Genomic DNA, 20,111 nt, shown 5'->3' on the forward strand with positions numbered 1-20,111 from the left:
TCCCGTGGGTGTTGGTTTGATACCGTTTGGGGACAGCCAAGGAGGCATCTGCAGGCAACAAAGGTAGGTGTGTGCTTGTGTGTGTGTTTCCTATGCAGATCCTAAGCCCAGTGTCACATGCAAGTAGGAGGAGTAAGAAGGGTTCCTGGCAAATCCGGGTTATGGATTGCATTTAAAAAGGCCCCGTGGGAGTGCAATGGGCCCCTGTCTTGCTGCTTAGCAATAATGGTATGGGTTTAGGTTCTGCTGTGTGTACTGGTGGTTGACTGCCCCCCAGCCCAGAGTGTGCATGGAAAATTGTCTGGCAGCCTCCCTGACAGCAAGCAGTGATAGTGCCCATGAAGGGGACCTTGTTGGGCCCGCCCCTTTCACGGTTATCGCTTCTCGGCCTTTTGGCTAAGATCAAGTGTAGTATCTGTTCTTATCAGTTTAATATCTGATACGTCCCCTATCTGGGGACCATATATTAAATGGATTTTTGAGAACGGGGGCCGATTTCGAAGCTTGCTTCCGTCGCCCTATGCATTGACCCGATATGGCAGTATCTTCGGGTACAGTGCACCACCCCCTTACAGGGTTAAAAAGAAAGATTCCTACTTTCATTGCTACCTGCTTGCTGGCTAGCCAGCTAGCCAGCCCTGTGGGCCTTGCTGCTGCTGCAGCCAAAAAACAAAAGGTGGTGCTGCTGCTGCTTCTGCTGCTTCTGCTTCTGCTTGTGTCTGGCCCCTGTTGGAGCGTCCAGGCACAGGACTTCTGCTGCTGCTGACTAAATGGCCTCCTTAATTGGATCATTTGAGTAGCCAGCACACCTGTGCAGGTAGGGCATGACATGATAGGCAGCTGCCTTGATAGCGGGTGGGTGCTGAATGTTCCTAATTGACAAAATAAGATTAATGCTTATGAAGAAATATAAAATCTCATCCCTTCCCCAATATCGCGCCACACCCCTACCCCTTAATTCCCTGGTTGAACTTGATGGACATATGTCTTTTTTCGACCGTACTAACTATGTAACTATGTAACATAACATGGGGGGGGGGGTCTCCTGGCTGTTCACACAGGTGTGTCATTGCTGTACATTGACCATGCATTGCTTCTGTGGTATTGCAAAGGCAAAGACAAATGCTTCCAGCCATCCATTGCACTAATGGATTGGTCATCAGCTGGCTGTCTATGTCCCGCATCAATATAGACCAAAGTACAGAGGGTTAGGCTATGCTATTGTGCACCTACCTGATGCATCAGAAGGTGCGAGGCCCTTGCTAAATTCTGTGCACAGACTTTGAGATCTATGCTTTAGACTGTATCTAAACCTGCTCCAACATGGACTGACATTCTGGCCTACTTTCAGCCGATGCGACTTGTCTGTCGCTGAACAGTCGCTTTTTATGTATTCAGCACCTATGTATAATGTTGTAAAAATGCTCTAGAAGCTAAAGTCGCAGAAATGTCACACATATTTGGCCTGCAACTTTCTGTGCGACAAATTCAGACAGGAAAAATCAGTATAAATCCTTAGAAAATTATCCCCCAGTGTCTCCATCTGCTGGCGGTATTGAATAAGCATTGCTGCACTGATGGGGTATGCATTAGACGAAAAAAAAGAAGAAAAAGAAGAATAATACGCCCAGAAAAGAGGCGAAAAGGAGAAAAACGTAAAAAAACGTGAAAAAAAAGTAAGAGGAAGAGAAGGGAAAAAAAGGTGGAAATGGGTTTAAAAGTGATTTCGGCGGAGAAATATATATATATATATATATATATATATATATATATATATATATATGCGCACACACACATAGATATAAACGTATTCTCCGTTGAGATATTGCAGCCGCTGCTGTGTCCAGGCCCAGGAGCCTTAGCACTGTGCTGTGATGTCACTCAATACCACTGACATCACTAGGTGTAAACAACATCTCTCCTTTGCTGTGTATGTGACTATGGAGCTGTTTGGTGATGTCGTCTATTACGGCCTTCATAGAAGCAACAGGAGATTGTTGCATCCATCTTGAACCCTCAGAACTACAGTGCTATGATGTCACTCACTTCCACAGGCCTTGCAGAGTGTAAACAACAACAACCCAGCTTTGTTGTGTATGTAACCATAGGGATTTGTGATGTCACCTAGAACCTTCACAGCAGCGACAGCTTTATGAGGAGCATCAGCACTGCTCTGCCTGAGCAGAACCATCACCGCCATAGGTTGTCAAATAACCCGGATTTAACCCACACAGGTAAGTCCAATGGGGTGCAGGCATGTCCTCTATGCTTACAGCTTCCCGTGGGTGTTGGTTTGATACCGTTTGGGGACAGCCAAGGAGGCATCTGCAGGCAACAAAGGTAGGTGTGTGCTTGTGTGTGTGTTTCCTATGCAGATCCTAAGCCCAGTGTCACATGCAAGTAGGAGGAGTAAGAAGGGTTCCTGGCAAATCCGGGTTATGGATTGCATTTAAAAAGGCCCCGTGGGAGTGCAATGGGCCCCTGTCTTGCTGCTTAGCAATAATGGTATGGGTTTAGGTTCTGCTGTGTGTACTGGTGGTTGACTGCCCCCCAGCCCAGAGTGTGCATGGAAAATTGTCTGGCAGCCTCCCTGACAGCAAGCAGTGATAGTGCCCATGAAGGGGACCTTGTTGGGCCCGCCCCTTTCACGGTTATCGCTTCTCGGCCTTTTGGCTAAGATCAAGTGTAGTATCTGTTCTTATCAGTTTAATATCTGATACGTCCCCTATCTGGGGACCATATATTAAATGGATTTTTGAGAACGGGGGCCGATTTCGAAGCTTGCTTCCGTCGCCCTATGCATTGACCCGATATGGCAGTATCTTCGGGTACAGTGCACCACCCCCTTACAGGGTTAAAAAGAAAGATTCCTACTTTCATTGCTACCTGCTTGCTGGCTAGCCAGCTAGCCAGCCCTGTGGGCCTTGCTGCTGCTGCAGCCAAAAAACAAAAGGTGGTGCTGCTGCTGCTTCTGCTGCTTCTGCTTCTGCTTGTGTCTGGCCCCTGTTGGAGCGTCCAGGCACAGGACTTCTGCTGCTGCTGACTAAATGGCCTCCTTAATTGGATCATTTGAGTAGCCAGCACACCTGTGCAGGTAGGGCATGACATGATAGGCAGCTGCCTTGATAGCGGGTGGGTGCTGAATGTTCCTAATTGACAAAATAAGATTAATGCTTATGAAGAAATATAAAATCTCATCCCTTCCCCAATATCGCGCCACACCCCTACCCCTTAATTCCCTGGTTGAACTTGATGGACATATGTCTTTTTTCGACCGTACTAACTATGTAACTATGTAACATAACATGGGGGGGGGGGTCTCCTGGCTGTTCACACAGGTGTGTCATTGCTGTACATTGACCATGCATTGCTTCTGTGGTATTGCAAAGGCAAAGACAAATGCTTCCAGCCATCCATTGCACTAATGGATTGGTCATCAGCTGGCTGTCTATGTCCCGCATCAATATAGACCAAAGTACAGAGGGTTAGGCTATGCTATTGTGCACCTACCTGATGCATCAGAAGGTGCGAGGCCCTTGCTAAATTCTGTGCACAGACTTTGAGATCTATGCTTTAGACTGTATCTAAACCTGCTCCAACATGGACTGACATTCTGGCCTACTTTCAGCCGATGCGACTTGTCTGTCGCTGAACAGTCGCTTTTTATGTATTCAGCACCTATGTATAATGTTGTAAAAATGCTCTAGAAGCTAAAGTCGCAGAAATGTCACACATATTTGGCCTGCAACTTTCTGTGCGACAAATTCAGACAGGAAAAATCAGTATAAATCCTTAGAAAATTATCCCCCAGTGTCTCCATCTGCTGGCGGTATTGAATAAGCATTGCTGCACTGATGGGGTATGCATTAGACGAAAAAAAAGAAGAAAAAGAAGAATAATACGCCCAGAAAAGAGGCGAAAAGGAGAAAAACGTAAAAAAACGTGAAAAAAAAGTAAGAGGAAGAGAAGGGAAAAAAAGGTGGAAATGGGTTTAAAAGTGATTTCGGCGGAGAAATATATATATATATTTATATATATATATATATATATATATATATATGCGCACACACACACATAGATATAAACGTATTCTCCGTTGAGATATTGCAGCCGCTGCTGTGTCCAGGCCCAGGAGCCTTAGCACTGTGCTGTGATGTCACTCAATACCACTGACATCACTAGGTGTAAACAACATCTCTCCTTTGCTGTGTATGTGACTATGGAGCTGTTTGGTGATGTCGTCTATTACGGCCTTCATAGAAGCAACAGGAGATTGTTGCATCCATCTTGAACCCTCAGAACTACAGTGCTATGATGTCACTCACTTCCACAGGCCTTGCAGAGTGTAAACAACAACAACCCAGCTTTGTTGTGTATGTAACCATAGGGATTTGTGATGTCACCTAGAACCTTCACAGCAGCGACAGCTTTATGAGGAGCATCAGCACTGCTCTGCCTGAGCAGAACCATCACCGCCATAGGTTGTCAAATAACCCGGATTTAACCCACACAGGTAAGTCCAATGGGGTGCAGGCATGTCCTCTATGCTTACAGCTTCCCGTGGGTGTTGGTTTGATACCGTTTGGGGACAGCCAAGGAGGCATCTGCAGGCAACAAAGGTAGGTGTGTGCTTGTGTGTGTGTTTCCTATGCAGATCCTAAGCCCAGTGTCACATGCAAGTAGGAGGAGTAAGAAGGGTTCCTGGCAAATCCGGGTTATGGATTGCATTTAAAAAGGCCCCGTGGGAGTGCAATGGGCCCCTGTCTTGCTGCTTAGCAATAATGGTATGGGTTTAGGTTCTGCTGTGTGTACTGGTGGTTGACTGCCCCCCCAGCCCAGAGTGTGCATGGAAAATTGTCTGGCAGCCTCCCTGACAGCAAGCAGTGATAGTGCCCATGAAGGGGACTTTGTTGGGCCCGCCCCTTTCACGGTTATCGCTTCTCGGCCTTTTGGCTAAGATCAAGTGTAGTATCTGTTCTTATCAGTTTAATATCTGATACGTCCCCTATCTGGGGACCATATATTAAATGGATTTTTGAGAACGGGGGCCGATTTCGAAGCTTGCTTCCGTCGCCCTATGCATTGACCCGATATGGCAGTATCTTCGGGTACAGTGCACCACCCCCTTACAGGGTTAAAAAGAAAGATTCCTACTTTCATTGCTACCTGCTTGCTGGCTAGCCAGCTAGCCAGCCCTGTGGGCCTTGCTGCTGCAGCCAAAAAACAAAAGGTGGTGCTGCTGCTGCTTCTGCTGCTTCTGCTTCTGCTTGTGTCTGGCCCCTGTTGGAGCGTCCAGGCACAGGACTTCTGCTGCTGCTGACTAAATGGCCTCCTTAATTGGATCATTTGAGTAGCCAGCACACCTGTGCAGGTAGGGCATGACATGATAGGCAGCTGCCTTGATAGCGGGTGGGTGCTGAATGTTCCTAATTGACAAAATAAGATTAATGCTTATGAAGAAATATAAAATCTCATCCCTTCCCCAATATCGCGCCACACCCCTACCCCTTAATTCCCTGGTTGAACTTGATGGACATATGTCTTTTTTCGACCGTACTAACTATGTAACTATGTAACATAACATGGGGGGGGGGGGTCTCCTGGCTGTTCACACAGGTGTGTCATTGCTGTACATTGACCATGCATTGCTTCTGTGGTATTGCAAAGGCAAAGACAAATGCTTCCAGCCATCCATTGCACTAATGGATTGGTCATCAGCTGGCTGTCTATGTCCCGCATCAATATAGACCAAAGTACAGAGGGTTAGGCTATGCTATTGTGCACCTACCTGATGCATCAGAAGGTGCGAGGCCCTTGCTAAATTCTGTGCACAGACTTTGAGATCTATGCTTTAGACTGTATCTAAACCTGCTCCAACATGGACTGACATTCTGGCCTACTTTCAGCCGATGCGACTTGTCTGTCGCTGAACAGTCGCTTTTTATGTATTCAGCACCTATGTATAATGTTGTAAAAATGCTCTAGAAGCTAAAGTCGCAGAAATGTCACACATATTTGGCCTGCAACTTTCTGTGCGACAAATTCAGACAGGAAAAATCAGTATAAATCCTTAGAAAATTATCCCCCAGTGTCTCCATCTGCTGGCGGTATTGAATAAGCATTGCTGCACTGATGGGGTATGCATTAGACGAAAAAAAAGAAGAAAAAGAAGAATAATACGCCCAGAAAAGAGGCGAAAAGGAGAAAAACGTAAAAAAACGTGAAAAAAAAGTAAGAGGAAGAGAAGGGAAAAAAAGGTGGAAATGGGTTTAAAAGTGATTTCGGCGGAGAAATATATATATATATATATATATATATATATATATATATATATATATATGCGCACACACACACATAGATATAAACGTATTCTCCGTTGAGATATTGCAGCCGCTGCTGTGTCCAGGCCCAGGAGCCTTAGCACTGTGCTGTGATGTCACTCAATACCACTGACATCACTAGGTGTAAACAACATCTCTCCTTTGCTGTGTATGTGACTATGGAGCTGTTTGGTGATGTCGTCTATTACGGCCTTCATAGAAGCAACAGGAGATTGTTGCATCCATCTTGAACCCTCAGAACTACAGTGCTATGATGTCACTCACTTCCACAGGCCTTGCAGAGTGTAAACAACAACAACCCAGCTTTGTTGTGTATGTAACCATAGGGATTTGTGATGTCACCTAGAACCTTCACAGCAGCGACAGCTTTATGAGGAGCATCAGCACTGCTCTGCCTGAGCAGAACCATCACCGCCATAGGTTGTCAAATAACCCGGATTTAACCCACACAGGTAAGTCCAATGGGGTGCAGGCATGTCCTCTATGCTTACAGCTTCCCGTGGGTGTTGGTTTGATACCGTTTGGGGACAGCCAAGGAGGCATCTGCAGGCAACAAAGGTAGGTGTGTGCTTGTGTGTGTGTTTCCTATGCAGATCCTAAGCCCAGTGTCACATGCAAGTAGGAGGAGTAAGAAGGGTTCCTGGCAAATCCGGGTTATGGATTGCATTTAAAAAGGCCCCGTGGGAGTGCAATGGGCCCCTGTCTTGCTGCTTAGCAATAATGGTATGGGTTTAGGTTCTGCTGTGTGTACTGGTGGTTGACTGCCCCCCAGCCCAGAGTGTGCATGGAAAATTGTCTGGCAGCCTCCCTGACAGCAAGCAGTGATAGTGCCCATGAAGGGGACCTTGTTGGGCCCGCCCCTTTCACGGTTATCGCTTCTCGGCCTTTTGGCTAAGATCAAGTGTAGTATCTGTTCTTATCAGTTTAATATCTGATACGTCCCCTATCTGGGGACCATATATTAAATGGATTTTTGAGAACGGGGGCCGATTTCGAAGCTTGCTTCCGTCGCCCTATGCATTGACCCGATATGGCAGTATCTTCGGGTACAGTGCACCACCCCCTTACAGGGTTAAAAAGAAAGATTCCTACTTTCATTGCTACCTGCTTGCTGGCTAGCCAGCTAGCCAGCCCTGTGGGCCTTGCTGCTGCTGCAGCCAAAAAACAAAAGGTGGTGCTGCTGCTGCTTCTGCTGCTTCTGCTTCTGCTTGTGTCTGGCCCCTGTTGGAGCGTCCAGGCACAGGACTTCTGCTGCTGCTGACTAAATGGCCTCCTTAATTGGATCATTTGAGTAGCCAGCACACCTGTGCAGGTAGGGCATGACATGATAGGCAGCTGCCTTGATAGCGGGTGGGTGCTGAATGTTCCTAATTGACAAAATAAGATTAATGCTTATGAAGAAATATAAAATCTCATCCCTTCCCCAATATCGCGCCACACCCCTACCCCTTAATTCCCTGGTTGAACTTGATGGACATATGTCTTTTTTCGACCGTACTAACTATGTAACTATGTAACATAACATGGGGGGGGGGGTCTCCTGGCTGTTCACACAGGTGTGTCATTGCTGTACATTGACCATGCATTGCTTCTGTGGTATTGCAAAGGCAAAGACAAATGCTTCCAGCCATCCATTGCACTAATGGATTGGTCATCAGCTGGCTGTCTATGTCCCGCATCAATATAGACCAAAGTACAGAGGGTTAGGCTATGCTATTGTGCACCTACCTGATGCATCAGAAGGTGCGAGGCCCTTGCTAAATTCTGTGCACAGACTTTGAGATCTATGCTTTAGACTGTATCTAAACCTGCTCCAACATGGACTGACATTCTGGCCTACTTTCAGCCGATGCGACTTGTCTGTCGCTGAACAGTCGCTTTTTATGTATTCAGCACCTATGTATAATGTTGTAAAAATGCTCTAGAAGCTAAAGTCGCAGAAATGTCACACATATTTGGCCTGCAACTTTCTGTGCGACAAATTCAGACAGGAAAAATCAGTATAAATCCTTAGAAAATTATCCCCCAGTGTCTCCATCTGCTGGCGGTATTGAATAAGCATTGCTGCACTGATGGGGTATGCATTAGACGAAAAAAAAGAAGAAAAAGAAGAATAATACGCCCAGAAAAGAGGCGAAAAGGAGAAAAACGTAAAAAAACGTGAAAAAAAAGTAAGAGGAAGAGAAGGGAAAAAAAGGTGGAAATGGGTTTAAAAGTGATTTCGGCGGAGAAATATATATATATATATATATATATATATATATATATATATATATATATATGCGCACACACACACATAGATATAAACGTATTCTCCGTTGAGATATTGCAGCCGCTGCTGTGTCCAGGCCCAGGAGCCTTAGCACTGTGCTGTGATGTCACTCAATACCACTGACATCACTAGGTGTAAACAACATCTCTCCTTTGCTGTGTATGTGACTATGGAGCTGTTTGGTGATGTCGTCTATTACGGCCTTCATAGAAGCAACAGGAGATTGTTGCATCCATCTTGAACCCTCAGAACTACAGTGCTATGATGTCACTCACTTCCACAGGCCTTGCAGAGTGTAAACAACAACAACCCAGCTTTGTTGTGTATGTAACCATAGGGATTTGTGATGTCACCTAGAACCTTCACAGCAGCGACAGCTTTATGAGGAGCATCAGCACTGCTCTGCCTGAGCAGAACCATCACCGCCATAGGTTGTCAAATAACCCGGATTTAACCCACACAGGTAAGTCCAATGGGGTGCAGGCATGTCCTCTATGCTTACAGCTTCCCGTGGGTGTTGGTTTGATACCGTTTGGGGACAGCCAAGGAGGCATCTGCAGGCAACAAAGGTAGGTGTGTGCTTGTGTGTGTGTTTCCTATGCAGATCCTAAGCCCAGTGTCACATGCAAGTAGGAGGAGTAAGAAGGGTTCCTGGCAAATCCGGGTTATGGATTGCATTTAAAAAGGCCCCGTGGGAGTGCAATGGGCCCCTGTCTTGCTGCTTAGCAATAATGGTATGGGTTTAGGTTCTGCTGTGTGTACTGGTGGTTGACTGCCCCCCAGCCCAGAGTGTGCATGGAAAATTGTCTGGCAGCCTCCCTGACAGCAAGCAGTGATAGTGCCCATGAAGGGGACCTTGTTGGGCCCGCCCCTTTCACGGTTATCGCTTCTCGGCCTTTTGGCTAAGATCAAGTGTAGTATCTGTTCTTATCAGTTTAATATCTGATACGTCCCCTATCTGGGGACCATATATTAAATGGATTTTTGAGAACGGGGGCCGATTTCGAAGCTTGCTTCCGTCGCCCTATGCATTGACCCGATATGGCAGTATCTTCGGGTACAGTGCACCACCCCCTTACAGGGTTAAAAAGAAAGATTCCTACTTTCATTGCTACCTGCTTGCTGGCTAGCCAGCTAGCCAGCCCTGTGGGCCTTGCTGCTGCTGCAGCCAAAAAACAAAAGGTGGTGCTGCTGCTGCTTCTGCTGCTTCTGCTTCTGCTTGTGTCTGGCCCCTGTTGGAGCGTCCAGGCACAGGACTTCTGCTGCTGCTGACTAAATGGCCTCCTTAATTGGATCATTTGAGTAGCCAGCACACCTGTGCAGGTAGGGCATGACATGATAGGCAGCTGCCTTGATAGCGGGTGGGTGCTGAATGTTCCTAATTGACAAAATAAGATTAATGCTTATGAAGAAATATAAAATCTCATCCCTTCCCCAATATCGCGCCACACCCCTACCCCTTAATTCCCTGGTTGAACTTGATGGACATATGTCTTTTTTCGACCGTACTAACTATGTAACTATGTAACATAACATGGGGGGGGGGTCTCCTGGCTGTTCACACAGGTGTGTCATTGCTGTACATTGACCATGCATTGCTTCTGTATTATTGCAAAGGCAAAGACAAATGCTTCCAGCCATCCATTGCACTAATGAATTGGTCATCAGCTGGCTGTCTATGTCCCGCATCAATATAGACCAAAGTACAGAGGGTTAGGCTATGCTATTGTGCACCTACCTGATGCATCAGAAGGTGCGAGGCCCTTGCTAAATTCTGTGCACAGACTTTGAGATCTATGCTTTAGACTGTATCTAAACCTGCTCCAACATGGACTGACATTCTGGCCTACTTTCAGCCGATGCGACTTGTCTGTCGCTGAACAGTCGCTTTTTATGTATTCAGCACCTATGTATAATGTTGTAAAAATGCTCTAGAAGCTAAAGTCGCAGAAATGTCACACATATTTGGCCTGCAACTTTCTGTGCGACAAATTCAGACAGGAAAAATCAGTATAAATCCTTAGAAAATTATCCCCCAGTGTCTCCATCTGCTGGCGGTATTGAATAAGCATTGCTGCACTGATGGGGTATGCATTAGACGAAAAAAAAGAAGAAAAAGAAGAATAATACGCCCAGAAAAGAGGCGAAAAGGAGAAAAACGTAAAAAAACGTGAAAAAAAAGTAAGAGGAATAGAAGGGAAAAAAAGGTGGAAATGGGTTTAAAAGTGATTTCGGCGGAGAAATATATATATATATATATATATATATATATATATATATATATATATGCGCACACACACACATAAATATAAACGTATTCTCCGTTGAGATATTGCAGCCGCTGCTGTGTCCAGGCCCAGGAGCCTTAGCACTGTGCTGTGATGTCACTCAATACCACTGACATCACTAGGTGTAAACAACATCTCTCCTTTGCTGTGTATGTGACTATGGAGCTGTTTGGTGATGTCGTCTATTACGGCCTTCATAGAAGCAACAGGAGATTGTTGCATCCATCTTGAACCCTCAGAACTACAGTGCTATGATGTCACTCACTTCCACAGGCCTTGCAGAGTGTAAACAACAACAACCCAGCTTTGTTGTGTATGTAACCATAGGGATTTGTGATGTCACCTAGAACCTTCACAGCAGCGACAGCTTTATGAGGAGCATCAGCACTGCTCTGCCTGAGCAGAACCATCACCGCCATAGGTTGTCAAATAACCCGGATTTAACCCACACAGGTAAGTCCAATGGGGTGCAGGCATGTCCTCTATGCTTACAGCTTCCCGTGGGTGTTGGTTTGATACCGTTTGGGGACAGCCAAGGAGGCATCTGCAGGCAACAAAGGTAGGTGTGTGCTTGTGTGTGTGTTTCCTATGCAGATCCTAAGCCCAGTGTCACATGCAAGTAGGAGGAGTAAGAAGGGTTCCTGGCAAATCCGGGTTATGGATTGCATTTAAAAAGGCCCCGTGGGAGTGCAATGGGCCCCTGTCTTGCTGCTTAGCAATAATGGTATGGGTTTAGGTTCTGCTGTGTGTACTGGTGGTTGACTGCCCCCCAGCCCAGAGTGTGCATGGAAAATTGTCTGGCAGCCTCCCTGACAGCAAGCAGTGATAGTGCCCATGAAGGGGACCTTGTTGGGCCCGCCCCTTTCACGGTTATCGCTTCTCGGCCTTTTGGCTAAGATCAAGTGTAGTATCTGTTCTTATCAGTTTAATATCTGATACGTCCCCTATCTGGGGACCATATATTAAATGGATTTTTGAGAACGGGGGCCGATTTCGAAGCTTGCTTCCGTCGCCCTATGCATTGACCCGATATGGCAGTATCTTCGGGTACAGTGCACCACCCCCTTACAGGGTTAAAAAGAAAGATTCCTACTTTCATTGCTACCTGCTTGCTGGCTAGCCAGCTAGCCAGCCCTGTGGGCCTTGCTGCTGCTGCAGCCAAAAAACAAAAGGTGGTGCTGCTGCTGCTTCTGCTGCTTCTGCTTCTGCTTGTGTCTGGCCCCTGTTGGAGCGTCCAGGCACAGGACTTCTGCTGCTGCTGACTAAATGGCCTCCTTAATTGGATCATTTGAGTAGCCAGCACACCTGTGCAGGTAGGGCATGACATGATAGGCAGCTGCCTTGATAGCGGGTGGGTGCTGAATGTTCCTAATTGACAAAATAAGATTAATGCTTATGAAGAAATATAAAATCTCATCCCTTCCCCAATATCGCGCCACACCCCTACCCCTTAATTCCCTGGTTGAACTTGATGGACATATGTCTTTTTTCGACCGTACTAACTATGTAACTATGTAACATAACATGGGGGGGGGGGGTCTCCTGGCTGTTCACACAGGTGTGTCATTGCTGTACATTGACCATGCATTGCTTCTGTGGTATTGCAAAGGCAAAGACAAATGCTTCCAGCCATCCATTGCACTAATGGATTGGTCATCAGCTGGCTGTCTATGTCCCGCATCAATATAGACCAAAGTACAGAGGGTTAGGCTATGCTATTGTGCACCTACCTGATGCATCAGAAGGTGCGAGGCCCTTGCTAAATTCTGTGCACAGACTTTGAGATCTATGCTTTAGACTGTATCTAAACCTGCTCCAACATGGACTGACATTCTGGCCTACTTTCAGCCGATGCGACTTGTCTGTCGCTGAACAGTCGCTTTTTATGTATTCAGCACCTATGTATAATGTTGTAAAAATGCTCTAGAAGCTAAAGTCGCAGAAATGTCACACATATTTGGCCTGCAACTTTCTGTGCGACAAATTCAGACAGGAAAAATCAGTATAAATCCTTAGAAAATTATCCCCCAGTGTCTCCATCTGCTGGCGGTATTGAATAAGCATTGCTGCACTGATGGGGTATGCATTAGACGAAAAAAAAGAAGAAAAAGAAGAATAATACGCCCAGAAAAGAGGCGAAAAGGAGAAAAACGTAAAAAAACGTGAAAAAAAAGTAAGAGGAAGAGAAGGGAAAAAAAGGTGGAAATGGGTTTAAAAGTGATTTCGGCGGAGAAATATATATATATATATATATATATATATATATATATATATATATATATGCGCACACACACACATAGATATAAACGTATTCTCCGTTGAGATATTGCAGCCGCTGCTGTGTCCAGGCCCAGGAGCCTTAGCACTGTGCTGTGATGTCACTCAATACCACTGACATCACTAGGTGTAAACAACATCTCTCCTTTGCTGTGTATGTGACTATGGAGCTGTTTGGTGATGTCGTCTATTACGGCCTTCATAGAAGCAACAGGAGATTGTTGCATCCATCTAGAACCCTCAGAACTACAGTGCTATGATGTCACTCACTTCCACAGGCCTTGCAGAGTGTAAACAACAACAACCCAGCTTTGTTGTGTATGTAACCATAGGGATTTGTGATGTCACCTAGAACCTTCACAGCAGCGACAGCTTTATGAGGAGCATCAGCACTGCTCTGCCTGAGCAGAACCATCACCGCCATAGGTTGTCAAATAACCCGGATTTAACCCACACAGGTAAGTCCAATGGGGTGCAGGCATGTCCTCTATGCTTACAGCTTCCCGTGGGTGTTGGTTTGATACCGTTTGGGGACAGCCAAGGAGGCATCTGCAGGCAACAAAGGTAGGTGTGTGCTTGTGTGTGTGTTTCCTATGCAGATCCTAAGCCCAGTGTCACATGCAAGTAGGAGGAGTAAGAAGGGTTCCTGGCAAATCCGGGTTATGGATTGCATTTAAAAAGGCCCCGTGGGAGTGCAATGGGCCCCTGTCTTGCTGCTTAGCAATAATGGTATGGGTTTAGGTTCTGCTGTGTGTACTGGTGGTTGACTGCCCCCCAGCCCAGAGTGTGCATGGAAAATTGTCTGGCAGCCTCCCTGACAGCAAGCAGTGATAGTGCCCATGAAGGGGACCTTGTTGGGCCCGCCCCTTTCACGGTTATCGCTTCTCGGCCTTTTGGCTAAGATCAAGTGTAGTATCTGTTCTTATCAGTTTAATATCTGATACGTCCCCTATCTGGGGACCATATATTAAATGGATTTTTGAGAACGGGGGCCGATTTCGAAGCTTGCTTCCGTCGCCCTATGCATTGACCCGATATGGCAGTATCTTCGGGTACAGTGCACCACCCCCTTACAGGGTTAAAAAGAAAGATTCCTACTTTCATTGCTACCTGCTTGCTGGCTAGCCAGCTAGCCAGCCCTGTGGGCCTTGCTGCTGCTGCAGCCAAAAAACAAAAGGTGGTGCTGCTGCTGCTTCTGCTGCTTCTGCTTCTGCTTGTGTCTGGCCCCTGTTGGAGCGTCCAGGCACAGGACTTCTGCTGCTGCTGACTAAATGGCCTCCTTAATTGGATCATTTGAGTAGCCAGCACACCTGTGCAGGTAGGGCATGACATGATAGGCAGCTGCCTTGATAGCGGGTGGGTGCTGAATGTTCCTAATTGACAAAATAAGATTAATGCTTATGAAGAAATATAAAATCTCATCCCTTCCCCAATATCGCGCCACACCCCTACCCCTTAATTCCCTGGTTGAACTTGATGGACATATGTCTTTTTTCGACCGTACTAACTATGTAACTATGTAACATAACATGGGGGGGGGGGTCTCCTGGCTGTTCACACAGGTGTGTCATTGCTGTACATTGACCATGCATTGCTTCTGTGGTATTGCAAAGGCAAAGACAAATGCTTCCAGCCATCCATTGCACTAATGAATTGGTCATCAGCTGGCTGTCTATGTCCCGCATCAATATAGACCAAAGTACAGAGGGTTAGGCTATGCTATTGTGCACCTACCTGATGCATCAGAAGGTGCGAGGCCCTTGCTAAATTCTGTGCACAGACTTTGAGATCTATGCTTTAGACTGTATCTAAACCTGCTCCAACATGGACTGACATTCTGGCCTACTTTCAGCCGATGCGACTTGTCTGTCGCTGAACAGTCGCTTTTTATGTATTCAGCACCTATGTATAATGTTGTAAAAATGCTCTAGAAGCTAAAGTCGCAGAAATGTCACACATATTTGGCCTGCAACTTTCTGTGCGACAAATTCAGACAGGAAAAATCAGTATAAATCCTTAGAAAATTATCCCCCAGTGTCTCCATCTGCTGGCGGTATTGAATAAGCATTGCTGCACTGATGGGGTATGCATTAGACGAAAAAAAAGAAGAAAAAGAAGAATAATACGCCCAGAAAAGAGGCGAAAAGGAGAAAAACGTAAAAAAACGTGAAAAAAAAGTAAGAGGAAGAGAAGGGAAAAAAAGGTGGAAATGGGTTTAAAAGTGATTTCGGCGGAGAAATATATATATATATATATATATATATATATATATATATATATATGCGCACACACACACATAGATATAAACGTATTCTCCGTTGAGATATTGCAGCCGCTGCTGTGTCCAGGCCCAGGAGCCTTAGCACTGTGCTGTGATGTCACTCAATACCACTGACATCACTAGGTGTAAACAACATCTCTCCTTTGCTGTGTATGTGACTATGGAGCTGTTTGGTGATGTCGTCTATTACGGCCTTCATAGAAGCAACAGGAGATTGTTGCATCCATCTAGAACCCTCAGAACTACAGTGCTATGATGTCACTCACTTCCACAGGCCTTGCAGAGTGTAAACAACAACAACCCAGCTTTGTTGTGTATGTAACCATAGGGATTTGTGATGTCACCTAGAACCTTCACAGCAGCGACAGCTTTATGAGGAGCATCAGCACTGCTCTGCCTGAGCAGAACCATCACCGCCATAGGTTGTCAAATAACCCGGATTTAACCCACACAGGTAAGTCCAATGGGGTGCAGGCATGTCCTCTATGCTTACAGCTTCCCGTGGGTGTTGGTTTGATACCGTTTGGGGACAGCCAAGGAGGCATCTGCAGGCAACAAAGGTAGGTGTGTGCTTGTGTGTGTGTTTCCTATGCAGATCCTAAGCCCAGTGTCACATGCAAGTAGGAGGAGTAAGAAGGGTTCCTGGCAAATCCGGGTTATGGATTGCATTTAAAAAGGCCCCGTGGGAGTGCAATGGGCCCCTGTCTTGCTGCTTAGCAATAATGGTATGGGTTTAGGTTCTGCTGTGTGTACTGGTGGTTGACTGCCCCCCAGCCCAGAGTGTGCATGGAAAATTGTCTGGCAGCCTCCCTGACAGCAAGCAGTGATAGTGCCCATAAAGGGGACCTTGTTGGGCCCGCCCCTTTCACGGTTATCGCTTCTCGGCCTTTTGGCTAAGATCAAGTGTAGTATCTGTTCTTATCAGTTTAATATCTGATACGTCCCCTATCTGGGGACCATATATTAAATGGATTTTTGAGAACGGGGGCCGATTTCGAAGCTTGCTTCCGTCGCCCTATGCATTGACCCGATATGGCAGTATCTTCGGGTACAGTGCACCACCCCCTTACAGGGTTAAAAAGAAAGATTCCTACTTTCATTGCTACCTGCTTGCTGGCTAGCCAGCTAGCCAGCCCTGTGGGCCTTGCTGCTGCTGCAGCCAAAAAACAAAAGGTGGTGCTGCTGCTGCTTCTGCTGCTTCTGCTTCTGCTTGTGTCTGGCCCCTGTTGGAGCGTCCAGGCACAGGACTTCTGCTGCTGCTGACTAAATGGCCTCCTTAATTGGATCATTTGAGTAGCCAGCACACCTGTGCAGGTAGGGCATGACATGATAGGCAGCTGCCTTGATAGCGGGTGGGTGCTGAATGTTCCTAATTGACAAAATAAGATTAATGCTTATGAAGAAATATAAAATCTCATCCCTTCCCCAATATCGCGCCACACCCCTACCCCTTAATTCCCTGGTTGAACTTGATGGACATATGTCTTTTTTCGACCGTACTAACTATGTAACTATGTAACATAACATGGGGGGGGGGGGTCTCCTGGCTGTTCACACAGGTGTGTCATTGCTGTACATTGACCATGCATTGCTTCTGTGGTATTGCAAAGGCAAAGACAAATGCTTCCAGCCATCCATTGCACTAATGGATTGGTCATCAGCTGGCTGTCTATGTCCCGCATCAATATAGACCAAAGTACAGAGGGTTAGGCTATGCTATTGTGCACCTACCTGATGCATCAGAAGGTGCGAGGCCCTTGCTAAATTCTGTGCACAGACTTTGAGATCTATGCTTTAGACTGTATCTAAACCTGCTCCAACATGGACTGACATTCTGGCCTACTTTCAGCCGATGCGACTTGTCTGTCGCTGAACAGTCGCTTTTTATGTATTCAGCACCTATGTATAATGTTGTAAAAATGCTCTAGAAGCTAAAGTCGCAGAAATGTCACACATATTTGGCCTGCAACTTTCTGTGCGACAAATTCAGACAGGAAAAATCAGTATAAATCCTTAGAAAATTATCCCCCAGTGTCTCCATCTGCTGGCGGTATTGAATAAGCATTGCTGCACTGATGGGGTATGCATTAGACGAAAAAAAAGAAGAAAAAGAAGAATAATACGCCCAGAAAAGAGGCGAAAAGGAGAAAAACGTAAAAAAACGTGAAAAAAAAGTAAGAGGAAGAGAAGGGAAAAAAAGGTGGAAATGGGTTTAAAAGTGATTTCGGCGGAGAATATATATATATATATATATATATATATATATATATGCGCACACACACACATAGATATAAACGTATTCTCCGTTGAGATATTGCAGCCGCTGCTGTGTCCAGGCCCAGGAGCCTTAGCACTGTGCTGTGATGTCACTCAATACCACTGACATCACTAGGTGTAAACAACATCTCTCCTTTGCTGTGTATGTGACTATGGAGCTGTTTGGTGATGTCGTCTATTATGGCCTTCATAGAAGCAACAGGAGATTGTTGCATCCATCTTGAACCCTCAGAACTACAGTGCTATGATGTCACTCACTTCCACAGGCCTTGCAGAGTGTAAACAACAACAACCCAGCTTTGTTGTGTATGTAACCATAGGGATTTGTGATGTCACCTAGAACCTTCACAGCAGCGACAGCTTTATGAGGAGCATCAGCACTGCTCTGCCTGAGCAGAACCATCACCGCCATAGGTTGTCAAATAACCCGGATTTAACCCACACAGGTAAGTCCAATGGGGTGCAGGCATGTCCTCTATGCTTACAGCTTCCCGTGGGTGTTGGTTTGATACCGTTTGGGGACAGCCAAGGAGGCATCTGCAGGCAACAAAGGTAGGTGTGTGCTTGTGTGTGTGTTTCCTATGCAGATCCTAAGCCCAGTGTCACATGCAAGTAGGAGGAGTAAGAAGGGTTCCTGGCAAATCCGGGTTATGGATTGCATTTAAAAAGGCCCCGTGGGAGTGCAATGGGCCCCTGTCTTGCTGCTTAGCAATAATGGTATGGGTTTAGGTTCTGCTGTGTGTACTGGTGGTTGACTGCCCCCCAGCCCAGAGTGTGCATGGAAAATTGTCTGGCAGCCTCCCTGACAGCAAGCAGTGATAGTGCCCATGAAGGGGACCTTGTTGGGCCCGCCCCTTTCACGGTTATCGCTTCTCGGCCTTTTGGCTAAGATCAAGTGTAGTATCTGTTCTTATCAGTTTAATATCTGATACGTCCCCTATCTGGGGACCATATATTAAATGGATTTTTGAGAACGGGGGCCGATTTCGAAGCTTGCTTCCGTCGCCCTATGCATTGACCCGATATGGCAGTATCTTCGGGTACAGTGCACCACCCCCTTACAGGGTTAAAAAGAAAGATTCCTACTTTCATTGCTACCTGCTTGCTGGCTAGCCAGCTAGCCAGCCCTGTGGGCCTTGCTGCTGCTGCAGCCAAAAAACAAAAGGTGGTGCTGCTGCTGCTTCTGCTGCTTCTGCTTCTGCTTGTGTCTGGCCCCTGTTGGAGCGTCCAGGCACAGGACTTCTGCTGCTGCTGACTAAATGGCCTCCTTAATTGGATCATTTGAGTAGCCAGCACACCTGTGCAGGTAGGGCATGACATGATAGGCAGCTGCCTTGATAGCGGGTGGGTGCTGAATGTTCCTAATTGACAAAATAAGATTAATGCTTATGAAGAAATATAAAATCTCATCCCTTCCCCAATATCGCGCCACACCCCTACCCCTTAATTCCCTGGTTGAACTTGATGGACATATGTCTTTTTTCGACCGTACTAACTATGTAACTATGTAACATAACATGGGGGGGGGGGGTCTCCTGGCTGTTCACACAGGTGTGTCATTGCTGTACATTGACCATGCATTGCTTCTGTGGTATTGCAAAGGCAAAGACAAATGCTTCCAGCCATCCATTGCACTAATGGATTGGTCATCAGCTGGCTGTCTATGTCCCGCATCAATATAGACCAAAGTACAGAGGGTTAGGCTATGCTATTGTGCACCTACCTGATGCATCAGAAGGTGCGAGGCCCTTGCTAAATTCTGTGCACAGACTTTGAGATCTATGCTTTAGACTGTATCTAAACCTGCTCCAACATGGACTGACATTCTGGCCTACTTTCAGCCGATGCGACTTGTCTGTCGCTGAACAGTCGCTTTTTATGTATTCAGCACCTATGTATAATGTTGTAAAAATGCTCTAGAAGCTAAAGTCGCAGAAATGTCACACATATTTGGCCTGCAACTTTCTGTGCGACAAATTCAGACAGGAAAAATCAGTATAAATCCTTAGAAAATTATCCCCCAGTGTCTCCATCTGCTGGCGGTATTGAATAAGCATTGCTGCACTGATGGGGTATGCATTAGACGAAAAAAAAGAAGAAAAAGAAGAATAATACGCCCAGAAAAGAGGCGAAAAGGAGAAAAACGTAAAAAAACGTGAAAAAAAAGTAAGAGGAAGAGAAGGGAAAAAAAGGTGGAAATGGGTTTAAAAGTGATTTCGGCGGAGAAATATATATATATATATATATATATATATATATATATATATATATATGCGCACACACACACATAGATATAAACGTATTCTCCGTTGAGATATTGCAGCCGCTGCTGTGTCCAGGCCCAGGAGCCTTAGCACTGTGCTGTGATGTCACTC

At 46.0% G+C, this 20,111-nt stretch overlaps 9 non-coding genes across 9 annotated transcripts; all 9 read left to right on the forward strand.

Annotated features, from left to right (window-relative positions):
• The first annotated feature begins 376 nt into the window (after positions 1–376).
• Positions 377–567, forward strand: LOC130308669 (U2 spliceosomal RNA). Its single transcript, XR_008857617.1, has one exon. It is a non-coding gene; the product is annotated as a U2 spliceosomal RNA (small nuclear RNA).
• Positions 568–2,653: 2,086 nt separating this feature from the next.
• LOC130308670 (U2 spliceosomal RNA) lies at positions 2,654–2,844 on the forward strand. Its single transcript, XR_008857618.1, has one exon. It is a non-coding gene; the product is annotated as a U2 spliceosomal RNA (small nuclear RNA).
• Positions 2,845–4,933: 2,089 nt separating this feature from the next.
• Positions 4,934–5,124, forward strand: LOC130308671 (U2 spliceosomal RNA). Its single transcript, XR_008857619.1, has one exon. It is a non-coding gene; the product is annotated as a U2 spliceosomal RNA (small nuclear RNA).
• A 2,088-nt stretch (positions 5,125–7,212) lies between these two features.
• LOC130308673 (U2 spliceosomal RNA) lies at positions 7,213–7,403 on the forward strand. The gene has a single exon (XR_008857620.1). It is a non-coding gene; the product is annotated as a U2 spliceosomal RNA (small nuclear RNA).
• Positions 7,404–9,495: 2,092 nt separating this feature from the next.
• Positions 9,496–9,686, forward strand: LOC130308674 (U2 spliceosomal RNA). The gene has a single exon (XR_008857621.1). It is a non-coding gene; the product is annotated as a U2 spliceosomal RNA (small nuclear RNA).
• Positions 9,687–11,773: 2,087 nt separating this feature from the next.
• LOC130308675 (U2 spliceosomal RNA) lies at positions 11,774–11,964 on the forward strand. Its single transcript, XR_008857622.1, has one exon. It is a non-coding gene; the product is annotated as a U2 spliceosomal RNA (small nuclear RNA).
• Positions 11,965–14,055: 2,091 nt separating this feature from the next.
• On the forward strand, positions 14,056–14,246 carry LOC130308676 (U2 spliceosomal RNA). The gene has a single exon (XR_008857623.1). It is a non-coding gene; the product is annotated as a U2 spliceosomal RNA (small nuclear RNA).
• A 2,086-nt stretch (positions 14,247–16,332) lies between these two features.
• On the forward strand, positions 16,333–16,523 carry LOC130308677 (U2 spliceosomal RNA). The gene has a single exon (XR_008857624.1). It is a non-coding gene; the product is annotated as a U2 spliceosomal RNA (small nuclear RNA).
• Positions 16,524–18,601: 2,078 nt separating this feature from the next.
• Positions 18,602–18,792, forward strand: LOC130308679 (U2 spliceosomal RNA). The gene has a single exon (XR_008857626.1). It is a non-coding gene; the product is annotated as a U2 spliceosomal RNA (small nuclear RNA).
• Positions 18,793–20,111: the final 1,319 nt, after the last annotated feature.

Source organism: Hyla sarda, unplaced genomic scaffold (assembly GCF_029499605.1).
Source record: "Hyla sarda isolate aHylSar1 unplaced genomic scaffold, aHylSar1.hap1 scaffold_1487, whole genome shotgun sequence".
NCBI lineage: Eukaryota > Metazoa > Chordata > Amphibia > Anura > Hylidae > Hyla > Hyla sarda.